We start from the raw sequence: 13728 nt of genomic DNA, 5'->3' as shown, positions 1-13728 counted from the left end.
TACTGAGGTTAGGGGTCATTGAGGAGTCTAGAAGCGAGTGGGCTAGCCCAATCGTTCTTATCCCGAAGCCCGAAGGATCATTACGTTTCTGTAATGATTTCCAGAAGCTAAACGAGATTTCAAAGTTTGACGCCTATCCCATGCCGCGAATAGATGAGTTAATAGAGCGAATGGGTAAAGCCAGGTATTTCTTGGTGATAGATCTCACAAAAGGGTACTGGCAGGTACCTTTTACAGAGACAGCAAAAGAGAAGACCGCCTTTGTCACGCCGGAGGGGCTGTTTTATTATAGAGTGTTGCCCTTCGGGTTGCACGGCGCTCCGGCCACGTTTCAACGGCTGATGGATATCGTCTTCCGACTACATCTCCGGTATGCCTCAGCATATTTGGACGATATCATCATATTTAGCCAGGACTGGGAAAGTCACTTGTCGAAGGTTCAAGCAGTGATAGACTCGCTCAGGAAGGCAGGATTGACCGTCAACCCAAAAAAGTGCTCAGTGGGCCTGGAGGAAGCATGGTATTTGGGTTATGTCATTGGACGCGGAGTCGTTAAGCCCCAAGTAAATAAGATCGAGGCGATCCGAAGTTGGCCTAGACCCCTTACGACCAGGCAGCTGCAGTCGTTTTTAGGGATGGTAGGGTATTATATGCGGTTAATCCCACATTTCGCCACTTTAGCTGCCCCATTGACAGGACTCCTGAAAGGTAGGAAGTCAGTAATGGTTCGCTGAGATGAGCAGGCGGAAGAGACGTTCTCCCGTTTGAAGTCGGCCCTATGCGGGTCCCCAGTTCTGGTGTCGCCCGACTTCGGATGGAAATTTATAGTTAAGACGGACGCCTCTGGAGTAGGCCTCAGGGCAGTACACTCCCAGGAAATCAACGTTGAAGAACACCCCGTTGGTTTCCTGAGCAGCAAGCTCACCCCGGCGGAAACCCGATACAGCGTGGTAGAAAGAGAATGCCTCGCCATCAAGTGGGCACTTGATTCTCTCAGGTATTACCTGTTGGGGAGAAGGTTCTGTCTGGTGACCGACCATTCCCCTCTCCAGGGGATGAGCCAGGCCAAGGAGGGGAGTGCACGGTTCCCCAGATGGTTCTTGTCCCTTCAAAATTTTAAATTCAGGGTTGAGCACAGGGCAGGTCGTCTGCAAGGGAATACGGATGCCCTGTCCCGGGTACACTAGCCAGTCTACGGAAAAGGGGGCTGGGGACTGCTTGCCTGCGCACTTGGCCTTGAGGTCCGCACTTGCTCAAACCCTTGAGTGCGGCTTTGACAGCATGCATGGTGAACACTGACGCTTGTTCGGGATGACTAACAGAGAGAAAATGTTGTACTCCCGCCAGGTACGACCTCACTGTACTGTGGGAGAGCTTGCGCACTGAGTGGCAGTAACCAATGAACGCCAGGATGTACTCTGGAAAACTGGAGTCCCCTTGAGGACATTCCCCTTGGAACCTGCAGAACGTCTTCCACCCGGTGTTGTATGCTCTGGTTGTGTTAGGCGAGAGGGAATTGTGTATCAAAGCGTGGGCCGTCTCAAGGTGGTTGGTTACGCTAGCATTAAGGACTCGTGAGGAGGGACGGTGGCGCCTGTCGCGTCTGCCTCTGGCATGATCTGTAAGAAACGGGAGAAGTTAGCCCTCGACAAGGCGTCAGCAGCCAAGTTTTGCGCACCTGGCACATGCGCACTGTAAATATGGAAATGGTGACGTAGGGAGAGCTGTACTAATCGTCTGAGGAAACACATGACGTGGCTTGATTTCGATAGCCCACTGTTAACGATGTCTACCACGGCTGTATTGTCAGTCACAAATAGAACAGACTGATTCGCCCAAAGACTGCCCCATATGTGGGCGGCTACCACAATGGGGTACAGCTCGAACAGTGCCGAGGTTTGGAGGAACCCCGGGATTTGTCCCACCTCGGCAGGCCATCCGTCCGCAACCCAGTGGGTGCCGAAAATGGCGGCAAACCCTGAGCTTGCAGCCGCATCTGAGAAGACTATAGGAGACCGACTCGACAGCTTGGGTACGAATAAGGACACCCCGTTCCACCAGCTCAGAAAATGGTCCCACATGTGGAGATCCGCTAAGGCCTGACTGTCCAGGCACACTGGGCTGTCCTGCTCCGGGGCGGTACTTAAGAGCGCCAGCAGGCGGGATATGAATGCTCTGCCCTGCGGGATGATGCGCATGGCGAAATTTAACATGCCCAGTAGAGACTGAAGGTCAGCCTTAGTGACCACGGTTCTGACTGTAAACCTATGGATGACTTCTCTAATTCTTGTTAACTTATCCGCAGGCAACCTAGCTAACATGTGCTGGGAGTCTAACTCGATGCCCAAAAAGGTGATCACTGTGGACGGGCCTTCTACTTTCTTGGGGGAAACCGGGACACCTAACTGGGAAAAACACCTCAGCAACTTCCCCAGCCCTAGGGGGACTGCCCCTGGCCTCTCAATCAGTAAGAAGTCATCTAAGTAGTGGATGACAAATTCACAGTGGACCTTGTGTACCAAAACCTAGTGGAGGGCCTGAGCCAACTGATCGAAGAGCCACGGGCTGCTCTTGGAACCGAAGGTGAGTTTGGTGGAGAAATAATACAGGCCTTTCCACTTGATGCCGTGCCACTGCCAGAGAGCTGGCATGATGGGAAGCAACTTAAAGGCATCTGATATGTCGGCTTTGGACAACATGGACCCTGGACCCGTTTTCATGATGATGGCGATAGCCTGGTCGATCGAAGAATATCTCATGCCAACTTCCTCCGAAGGAATGAGGGAGTTAAGGCTGGGGACCTGGGAGCCGTGTGGGGCAGACAAGTCAATAATGAGTCTCTCCTTCTTGCTGAACTTGCCTGTGACTACCCCCACGGGACTGACCCTCCACCGTTGAAAAGGGGGCACTCCAAAAGGACCGATTAAGAACCCTTTGTTTAACTCGGACTCTATTAGTACGTCTACAGAACCGGGATTCCTTTTGGCTGACTGAAGGTTCCTGCACTCGTATGTGAACTCTGGAGTCGTGATCAACCCCGTATGGAAGCCCTCGTGAAACCCTGACACCAGGAACTGTACAAACCCTGGATTATGGTGACCTCGCAAGTACTCTTGTAAACAGCTAGTATTGACCACACTCATGTAATTCTTCACCGATTTTAATGAGCATGCTACTCGGGGGTGGGCCCTGAAACAGTTGGTACAGATATGTAACAGACGGCATTGCCCGAAATTACAAGACGCGTAATTAAAATTGTTACATATCTGGGCCCTACCTAGCTGAACGATGGGTCGGCCCAGCTTATCTACCGAATTGGGGGGTCTGAAGACGTCGAGTGGTCCAGCTGCAGAGCTGGAGGGGTAAGACGCCGTGCTGACAGCGGACTTATGGCACCACTCGACAGAGTGGAAGATAGACTGACAGGCGGAACAGGAGGGAGCTTTCAGGCCTGCAAAGTGTCTGCAGAATAACTCGGTGTCTAGGTTGGACCAGTCTGTGACGTGTTGGAATTGGGAGAGAGCCGCTGCCGCCTTGGCTGAGAATGAACAGTGATAATCATAGAATGCGTTCCCTCCATACCTATGACCCAATTCTGTGACCCGAAAGAGATACAGGTCTAGTTCCTCCCTCCTGTCCGGCCTGGCAGTACAAATAACATCCCTGAAAAGGCTAAACGCCATGACGAACTCCGGGATGGTTAATTTGCGGTTGAGCCGGTGGTCGCGGCTTCTTAGCACCACCGACACTTCCCCGCAAGCTATGACCTTGTTGTCAGATAGGTCCCTGGAGGCTATCAGTAGTGATGCGAGATTGACATCCCTACCCTCTAGGATGTCTTTCCTGATGTTGATCGGGACAAAATGGGATGGAGTCACGTTGGGGACGGACTGGACAGTACGAATGTCCGCTATGGCAGAGGTGGAAGCGACCGGAACCTCGGGGGAGGAAACTGGTAAGACAGAGCTGCGAGCCTCGATTGACTCCAATCTCGCCTGCATGGAAGTGACGGCAGACGTCAGACTGTTCAGCATGACATGTATCTGAGTCAGCGACGTTTGCTTCGTGGTCGCAGGGGGATCATTACTACTGGGCACCAAGGAGTCTTTCCATAGCCGATATAGCTCCGCTTTTCTGGCAGATGCCGGGAAAGGGACGCCCCGCCTTGTCAGCTCCGCCATAAGCCTGGGGATGGTCCAAGCACGCAGGGATGGTATACTGCCCCCTTCGGATGTCCCTGCTACGTTCTCGTCCACTGACGCTTCGACAATGTCTGACGCGTGCGACATCACAGCTGTGAAAACAGTAACGTAAGGTGACCGACTAACCTGGATAACCACCGGTATCCGTGAAGCTGTTTTAACAACGTAATAGAAAGGGTGCACTGTCCCTGTGAGGTACGCACACTAACACCAGAAGAGCCGTGAAGGAGTGGCCAGGAACCGCCACCCGGAAGTCCATGCAAGGAGACCTGACGTACTTACCAACTGAGAAACTCTATACCCTGACCCCCACGGAAGTTTAATGAGAAATAGAACAACCTGTACGTAAAATAGTGTATGAGACATAACCCTGCTAACGGCCAGCACCTCCCCGTCCCCCAACGTGTACCCCCACTACCTTGTTTGACAAGGAAAATCAAATGAGATCCAAACCAACTTCTCTCTGTTTTATAACTCTTTCGAACCTGGAAAACAACAACAAAACAACACAAAAGAAACCAGTCAATGCGTAAGGCTCAACTAATGGAACGTGAGGTGTGAGTTGAAGGTTAACCGATGGATGGGAGTAGGTGTTGATCGACGTTGACCACCCCCTGGCTCTACCTGGCGTCAGTGATGAACCCCTACCTATCTAAGCGGCACGGCGGCCCGTGCCAGACTTTAGGTGTGGGCGAGGAGCGGGCCATTGCGTCCCCCACCGTGCTCCACGGTAACCGCGTGGGGAGCCCAGAGCTCCCTGGCACCGTGAACCAAGTGGGGGGAGACCTTTGGGCAACGGCTGACGCCCCACGCAAACACGATTTGGGCGCCACGTGGAGAGCTAACGCGTGTCCCTGACAGGGTGCTCAGTGCGGGGGGGCCCCCTCCGTCCAAGGGCTGGCCCGCCCGCCGGCTGAGCACTCCTACCGCGTGGGGAGCAGCGCAGCCCTCTGGCATGAAACCGGCACAGGGGGGACCCCCGGCAGCGAGGGCCCAACCTTGCCGATAAACTAGAAATGCCGCGTGGGGGGCCTCACCGGTCCCTGATGTAGTGCTCAGTGCGGGGGTGCCCCCCTTCGCTTGAGGGGCCGACCCACCGCCGGCTGGGCACCTCCACCACGTGGGGAAACGGCGCTGCCCCCTGGCAAAACCTGGGATAGGGGGAGGCCTTATAAGACATAGCCTCTCCCCCTCTACCAATTGAGGACGTGCCACGTGGGGGGCCCACCGCTCCCTGATGGGGTGCCCAGTGCGGGGGTGCCCCCCTTTCCATGAGGGGCCGACCCACCGCCGGCTGGGCACCTCCACCACGTGGGGAAACGGCGCTGCCCCCTGGCAAAACCTGGGATAGGGGAAGCCTGTGTGGCTCAGCCCCACCCCCACATCGTGGGAGGAGGAGCCACGTGGTGCCGCCCCGCTCCCCGGCAGGTCGCTCGTTGCAGGGGTGCCTCCCCTCAGCTAGGGGGGCCGGCCCACCGCTGATAGCGCACGCCCACCACGTGAGGGAGCGGGGCAGCACTGGCTGGACATTTGGGGGCGGAGGCAGGCGGAGGAGGCGGGCGGGGGGAGGTCCTCTCGTGACCATGGGCCCCGCCCCCCGCCGGAGAGCAATGCCGCGTTCGTGACCTGGGCGGCGGAGGAGGGGAGCGCTGTCTGAGGGCGCCGGCCGTTGAAGTAGGTGGCCAAGCCCCTCCCACAAATACAGGCCAATGAATCGGCCTTTACACATGTTAAGGTTCTTTAATCTTTCCTGGTAAGTTTTATCCTGCAATCCATGTACCAGTTTAGTAGCTCTTCTCTGAACTCTCTCCAAAGTATCAATATCCTTCTGGAGATATGGTCTCCAGTACTGAGCACAATACTCCAAATGAGGTCTCACTAGTGCTCTGTAGAGCGGCATGAGCACCTCCCTCTTTCTACTGGTAATTCCTCTTGCTATACACCCAAGCATTCTGCTAGCATTTCCTGCTGCTCTGTGACATTGTCTGCCTACCTTTAAGTCTTCTGAAATAATGATCCCTAAATCCCTTTCCTCAGATACTCAGGTTAGGACTGTATCACTGATTTTATATTCTGCTCTTGGGTTTTTACGTCCCAGGTGCATTATCTTGCACTTATCAACATTAAATTTAAGTTGCCAAATTTTTGACCATTCCTCTAGTTTTCCTAAGTCCTTTTCCATTTGGTGTATTCCTCCAGGAACATCAACCCTGTTACAAATCTTTGTGTCATCAGCAAAAAGACACACCTCACCTTCGAGGCCTTCTGCAATTTCGCTGACAAAGATATTAAACAATATGGGTCCCAGAACAGATCCCTGAGGTACCCCACTGGTAACAAGACCTTGGTCTGAATATACTCCATTGACTACAACTCTCTGTTGCCTGTCCCTCAGCCACTGCCTAATCCATTCAACAATATGGGAGTCCAAGCCCAATGACTGCACTTTATTGATAAGCCTTCTATGTGGGACAGTATCAAAAGCCTTACTAAAGTCTAGATAAGCGATGTCTACTGCACCTCCTCCATCTATTATTTTAGTCACCCAATCAAAAAAATCAATAAGATTAGTTTGACATGATCTCCCTGAAGTAAACCCATGCTGTTTTTCATCTTTCAATCCATGGGATTTTAGATGTTCCACAATCCTCTCCTTAAGTATGGTTTCCATTAATTTCCCCACTATTGATGTCAGGCTTACTGGCCTATAGTTGCCCGATTCCTCCCTACTACCTTTCTTGTGAATGGGCACAACATTTGCTAATTTCCAATCTTCTGGGACGACTCCTGTTGCCAGTGATTGGTTAAATAAATCTGTTAATGGTTTTGCTAGTTCACCGCTGAGCTCTTTTAATAGCTTTGGGTGTATCCCATCAGGCCCCTGTGACTTATTTGTATTAATTTTAGACAGTTGACTTAGAACCTCTTCCTCTGTAAAGACACATGCGTCAAAAGATTCATTAGTCTTCTTTCCCAACTGAGGTCCTTCTCCTTCATTTTCCTTTGTAAAAACTGAACAGAAGTATTCATTGAGGCAGTCAGCTAGTTCTTTATCTTCTTCCATATACCTTCCTTCTTTAGTTTTTAATTTGGTAATTCCTTGTTTTAGTTTCCTTTTTTCATTTATGTATCTGAAGCCCTGACTGAGCTAATTTCTCTTCTGCCTGTGCTTTAGAAGCTCTTATAACTTGTTTGGCCTCTCTCTGCCTAATCTTATAAATTTGTCTGTCATCCTATTTTTGATTTTTTTTATAATTCCTAAATGCTATCTTTTTGTTTTTAATGATTTTGGCCACTTCTGCTGAGTACCACAGTGGTCTCTTCCTTTTTTTGCTTTTACTGACAAGCCTAATGCAATCTTCTGTTGCCTTCAATAGTGCCACTTTTAAGTAGTCCCATTTCTCCTGGACTCCAATGAAACTGTTCCAGTCTGATAGGGACTCGTATACCACTAATCTAATTTTAGAAAAGTCAGTTTTTCTAAAATCTAAAACTTTTGTTTTTGTGTGGTGTGACTCAGTCACTGTACTTATAGTAAACCACACTGACTGGTGATCACTAGATCCCAAGCTTTCCCCTACAGTAATATCAGATACCAAATTCCCATTTGTGAATACTAAATCTAAAATGGCCTCCTTCCGGGTTGGCTCCTCCACTACTTGCTGTAGAGATAATCCCAGTAGGGAATTTAGAATATCTGTACTCTTGGCAGAACTAGCTATTTTGGTTTTCCAGTTTACGAAGATTGAAGTCTCCCATAATGATAACTTCCCCCTTCAATGTCATTTTAGCTATTTCCTCAACTAGTAGATCATCTAGTTCTTTGACTTGGGTAGGTGGTCTCTATATATAACACCTACACGAGTTATGATTATCAAGCTGCAAGGTAACCCAAACTGACTCTAAATTGTTCTCGCTAACTAGTATCAAATTCTATTTTATGCTATCTTTCACATACAGGGCCACCCCTCCCCCCTTCTTGCCTTCTCTGTCTTTCCTGTATAGCGAGAACCCTGGTATTGATATATCCCAGTCATTACTCCCCTTGAACCACGTCTCAGTGATAGCCACTACATCTATATTCTCAGATGCCATTATAGCCTCAAGCTCATTGATCTTATTCCCTAGACTGCGAGCATTTGTAGACAAGACTCTGAGCTTGTCATTTCTTAACTTTTGTGCTACTGGCCTCTTCTGGCATTGTTCCGGGGGGCAGTCGGACTGCTGGACTCTTTTGCCCCCCTTTCCTAGTTTAAATGCTTCTTAGCAAATACTTGGAACTGTTCACCGAGGACATTCGTTCCCTTGAGAGAAAGATGCAAACCATCTTTCTTGTACAGTTCTTTTCCATTCCAACTAGAGCTATCATGAGACACAAAGCCAAACCCTTGGTTCAGACACCATTCACCAAGCCATACATTGAATTCCTTAATGCGCATCTTCCTGTCATGCTGAAGGTTATGCACAGGCAAAACTGCAGAGAATGAAACAGTTGATGCAACCTCCCGTAAATCCTTTCCAAGTGTATGAAAAGCTTCTTTCACCTTTGAAACCTCATTGCAATCCAGATCGTTTGTCCCAAGATGGAGAATAACATCCACTTCCCTTTCCTGCTTTGCTTGCCTAACTATATTTAGGATCCGTCGTCTATCCCTGCTAGCGGTAGCACCAGGGAGACACCGCTACCGCCTGCCTACCAGAGCAAAACCCCCACACTATATACAAGAAGATGTATAACATATACCATCTGTACATATAGAATTACATACAGAAGATACCCAGGTTATACCCGCATGGTCCATATCACTATATACAAGAATATGTTTATGTAAATAGATCGTCACTCACAAATATGGGGGTCACGCAAATTCAACAAATATATTTACTAAAATTCCATATACATAAAACTTGCACAATACGTATTGGCCAATACTCAAAAACTGATTCAGAAGGATTGTACTAATAATCAATCAAACTGAGTGGTTCTTGAAACAGCTTCTCAAATCAAATCAAAGGCTCATGTACAAAAACTCTGGTTGAATCCGAACATGCACATATTAATCATAAAGCTGGAGATTCTTCAAACATTATACTGGATATGTCAGTTATTCAGGCATCACACTCCATACATCAATGGCTTTGTCTCTTTAAACGAACAGGACCAAAGCAGCTGGATGATTTTCAAATAGCTACACAAGTTCGTTATAAGAGCTTAATAAAACAAAAGTTTGATAAGGACTTGATAAAGCAAAAGTTCGATAAGGACTTGATAAAACAAAGGTTCAGTGTACACACTTGTTTAAACTCCCCTTATTGAATGATCGTAGTTGTTCATCGATCAAAATTCGCGTGATGTATTTATGCAAACTTTTTGATCCCAAAAATTCGATATAGACACTTAGTGTAGCAACGTTCATGAGGTACTCACGATTTTTCAGCCTTGAAATTCAATTTGTATATTCCAAGGCATCCGAATTACCACATGGTATTGGCGTATGTATCGTTCTTTTCCCGAATATCCGGGGTGTATTATCGTGAGATTACCTCCGTGTCTCACTTCCTGGTTACTGAATAACCTTAGCGAAAGTTTACTTTACTTTCATATCGAATCGATGCTTTCAAAAATGTTCACTGCCGGCAGTATACTTAAAGTTTTTTCTTCAGATGGCACTGGAAACCAATTCTTTAAATGAACCAAACGCGTTTTGGAGTATAATTTTTGATCTTACTCCTTCCTCAGTGGTAATTTTATGAACCCCCATGTGCCTCTTTTATATCCTATAAGCTCCACCCAGAAAATTTAGAAAACCCAAAAACTGGGATGGAATTCTATTTAAACATGTTAAACAAATAATGATAAATTTTTTTATCTAAATACAATAAAATATATTCCCTATATCATCATTATCCTCTGATTAGACGTTTCGGCCCATTGGTCACTTCAAAGAAAAAAAACGCATGTGCGATTCCCATGCGTTTTTCATGCGTTTTTTATGTATGGATGCGTTTTTTTGCCCAATGCTGCAGAACACTTCAGAGAATTACCCCTATGAAGCATTTCTATGATAATGTTTGCCCAAACATAGAAACAAGGATTTCCAGATTAATGCATACTTAATCATAAAAACATGGAAAGCTTTCTCCAATGATGCAATTCAATCTCAGTGTTTCCCATGTCAATGTATTGACAAAAGAATAAGGCCTCAGACTCAAGCTGGAACTCAACTTTTAGATTTTTTGTTGTTAAGTTGATATACGGATGATATAAGGATAGGGCCTCAGAATCAAGGAACGACCTCGAGGTCGGAAAAACACCTCCGAGGTCCTCCATCAATTCTGGAGCCCCACCTGATACTTATAAAAATCCAAATACCTCCATATCGGCGTTTAGACCTTGTGGTACTAATGAGTCAAATTCAAAAATTTGTTGGGATTACAACCTAGACATACACTTTTTATGATCCCCACCGCGCCATTGTTTATTAACATGTTCTATTGCAGCATATGTTAAACCAGACGGATCTTGATTATGTACACTTTTAAAGTGATGGGATAAAGTGTGTTTGATGTTCCCCTTTCGTATATTGGCCATATGTTCCGATATACGCTTTTTCAGAGTCCCCTTTGTACGACCTACGTACAGTTTATTACATGAACAAGTGATACCATAAATCACACTGCTTGAATTACAAGTTAAAAACTCCTTAATCTGATGTATATATGCGTTAACACTTCTGTGGTCTTTTTTGGGAAGGAAGTTATGGAACATGCATTGCATGCACCACACCTGTAAAATCCTTTCAGGCCTATCCATTTTTGTACAGACATTTGTGGTTGATTTGGCTCCTTAATTGTGGGTGCTACCCGAATCCCTAAATTTGGGGCTTTAGAGAACGTTACACAGGGTTTTGATGGAATTTCCCCTCCTATGATCTTGTCCTTCTGCAAATAATGCCAATGCTTGTTGATTATTTTCAAGATATCCCTATGTTGATTATTAAATGGTATCATTAACCTCGTTTGATTGTTTGTTCTCTTTTTCTGGCCCTCTTCCTTTCTTATATTAAAGAATGTCTTCCTTTTGATTTGTCTAATTTTATCTAATGAGGTGTTAACCAAATCTATTGGGTATTCTTTTTCTATAAATTTCTGTGTCATCTGTGTTGCTTCTTGTTCAAAGACGGTTTCTACTGTGCAGTTACGCTTCAGTCTCCTAAATTGGCCCTCCGGCACATTTAATAACCACCTAGGAAGGTGGCAACTGCTGAATAGAATAAATCCGTTCTTTGAAACTGGTTTGAAATAAGTGTTACAGACAATTTTTTGATCTTTCAGGGTTAACTGTAAATCCAAAAATTCTATAGATGAATCACATATATGAGCAGTAAATTGTAGATTCAAACCATTGATATTGATCACTTCCAGAAATTTAACAAAAAATTGTCTGTCTTTTCTCCATATAAAAATCACATCATCGATGTAACGAAGCCAGAGCACCAGGTCCGCCCCAAGCAAAGGGCCAATGTTTTGATGTTCCCAATATGCCATAAATAAATTAGCATAACTTGGGGTGAACCTGGTGCCCATGGCTGTACCCTGGATTTGTAGGTAATACTCAGACTCAAAAAACATATAGTTATGATCCAAGATGAAACCCACACTATCTGCCAAAAAATCAATCTGCTCCATCAGTAATCTATTTTCTTCTGACAGCATAAATTTCATAGCTGTGACACCCTGAACATGGTTGATTATAGTGTACAAGATTGTCCATGTTGGATCATAATTCAAACACTCCAGAATTTCTATAACCTGTGTGGTGTCTTTTAGATAGGATTCCTGCTTCTGAACTGTTGGTTAAAGTAGTTTGTCTATATAACAAGACAAATTGGAAGATAATGACCCAATGCCGGAGACAGTTGGGCGACCCGGAGGATCCACCGGGTTTTTATGCAATTTAGGAATACAATAGAAGACAGGTAATCTCTGTTGTGTTGTAGTTATATATCTGTATTCCTGTTTATTCAAGATTCCACTGTCTAAACTTTTATTGCACAAGTTTATTAGTTCTTGTTGAAATTGTTGGGTTGGGTCTTTAGGTAATTTCGTATAAGTATTAGGGTCCCCCAAATGTCTCCGACATTCCTCCACATATTTAATTCTATTGAGAATAACAATAGCCCCCCCATTATCGGCGGGGCGTATTACTATACTTTCTTGAGATTCCAGTTGTTTAATGGCTTCTTTCTCTTTATACGTCAGATTATATTTAGGTTTATCCTTAATTTTCAACCTACGAATATCATATTCTACGTTTTTCCTAAAAGCTGTCATTTCCTCACTCAACTCTTGCTTTGGATACTTTGTAGATCCTAATTTAAAATCTGTATGCAGATAAGAAGTACCTCTTAATTCATCCTCATGGTTGGTAATTGGATTCTTAATATAATATCTTTTCAGACATAGTTGGCGCATATATTTCTCTATTCCTATATATGCATCAAACTTGTTAAGCTTCTTTGTTGGGGCAAATTTTAACCCTTTATTCAAGAGTGACTTTTGTGCTAATGTTAGTGATAAATTTACAATCGAATCATTTCCAGATATCAATATCTGTCCCTTCTTGTTCTTATATCTCCCTCCCCTTCGTATCCTCTTTCTTTGTCTCTCTGTGTTCTGTGATAACGTTTCTGTTGTGTGTACGTGGTGGCTCTGTTGTGTTTGTGACACATATCTGTAGTCGGTGGCCTTGTGCTCCTGTTGTCTCTGAGACTGTCTGTCCCTGAGATTGTATCTGTGTGTGTCCTCTGTGTATTGTGCATAATGATTGTTTGACCTCAAAGAGCATGTCTGGCTCGGTGATCTGTGTGTCACTAATCTGTTCCTGGTTTTGTGATGCGGTGGGGTTTTGTCTAAAAAAGGCTCCTCTATTAAAACTTCATACCTATTTTTTATTGGTATTTCATACTTCTTTACCTGTCCTGAATTTTGTTTACTACCCGTTGTAGTTACTATACTACTTAAATGCTCATCTCCATTGTTATCAATAGGTCTAATATTAAGTTTCTTCATTTTTTTATTCATAATTTCCTGTTCCATTCTATCAAGACTTCTGCATATTATTCAGGTTCTCTTTTGTACTATATATTGCTGGAGGGATTTTATTTCCCATCTTTGTTTCAGTTGCTTGATAAGTAATGATTCTGTCTCTCTGAACAAATCAGTCATTGATTCCATACATGGTGTTTCCTCCGATGTTGAGGCACCAAAGGAGAAAGTTTCCATAATTAACCTTTTATTTTCTGTGTGACTCCATATATCCATTATTCCCGTCTAATCAGTGAGCACGCCCTAAGAAGGGGGTCGAATCAAACAAAACTAATCGATAAAGGTGGCTCTACTGAATGGAGGGAATTCTGGCTAGGTGCACGATCAAATGTAAGCCCCCGTTTACCAAATGATATATGTTTATGTAAATAGATCGGCACTCACAAATATGGGGGTCACGCAAATTCAATAAATTTAA

This window comes from Bufo bufo, chromosome 1 (genome assembly GCF_905171765.1).
Source record: "Bufo bufo chromosome 1, aBufBuf1.1, whole genome shotgun sequence".
Lineage (NCBI taxonomy): Eukaryota > Metazoa > Chordata > Amphibia > Anura > Bufonidae > Bufo > Bufo bufo.
The sequence above is the reverse complement of the archived record's forward strand: the minus strand, read 5'-3'. Positions refer to the sequence as shown.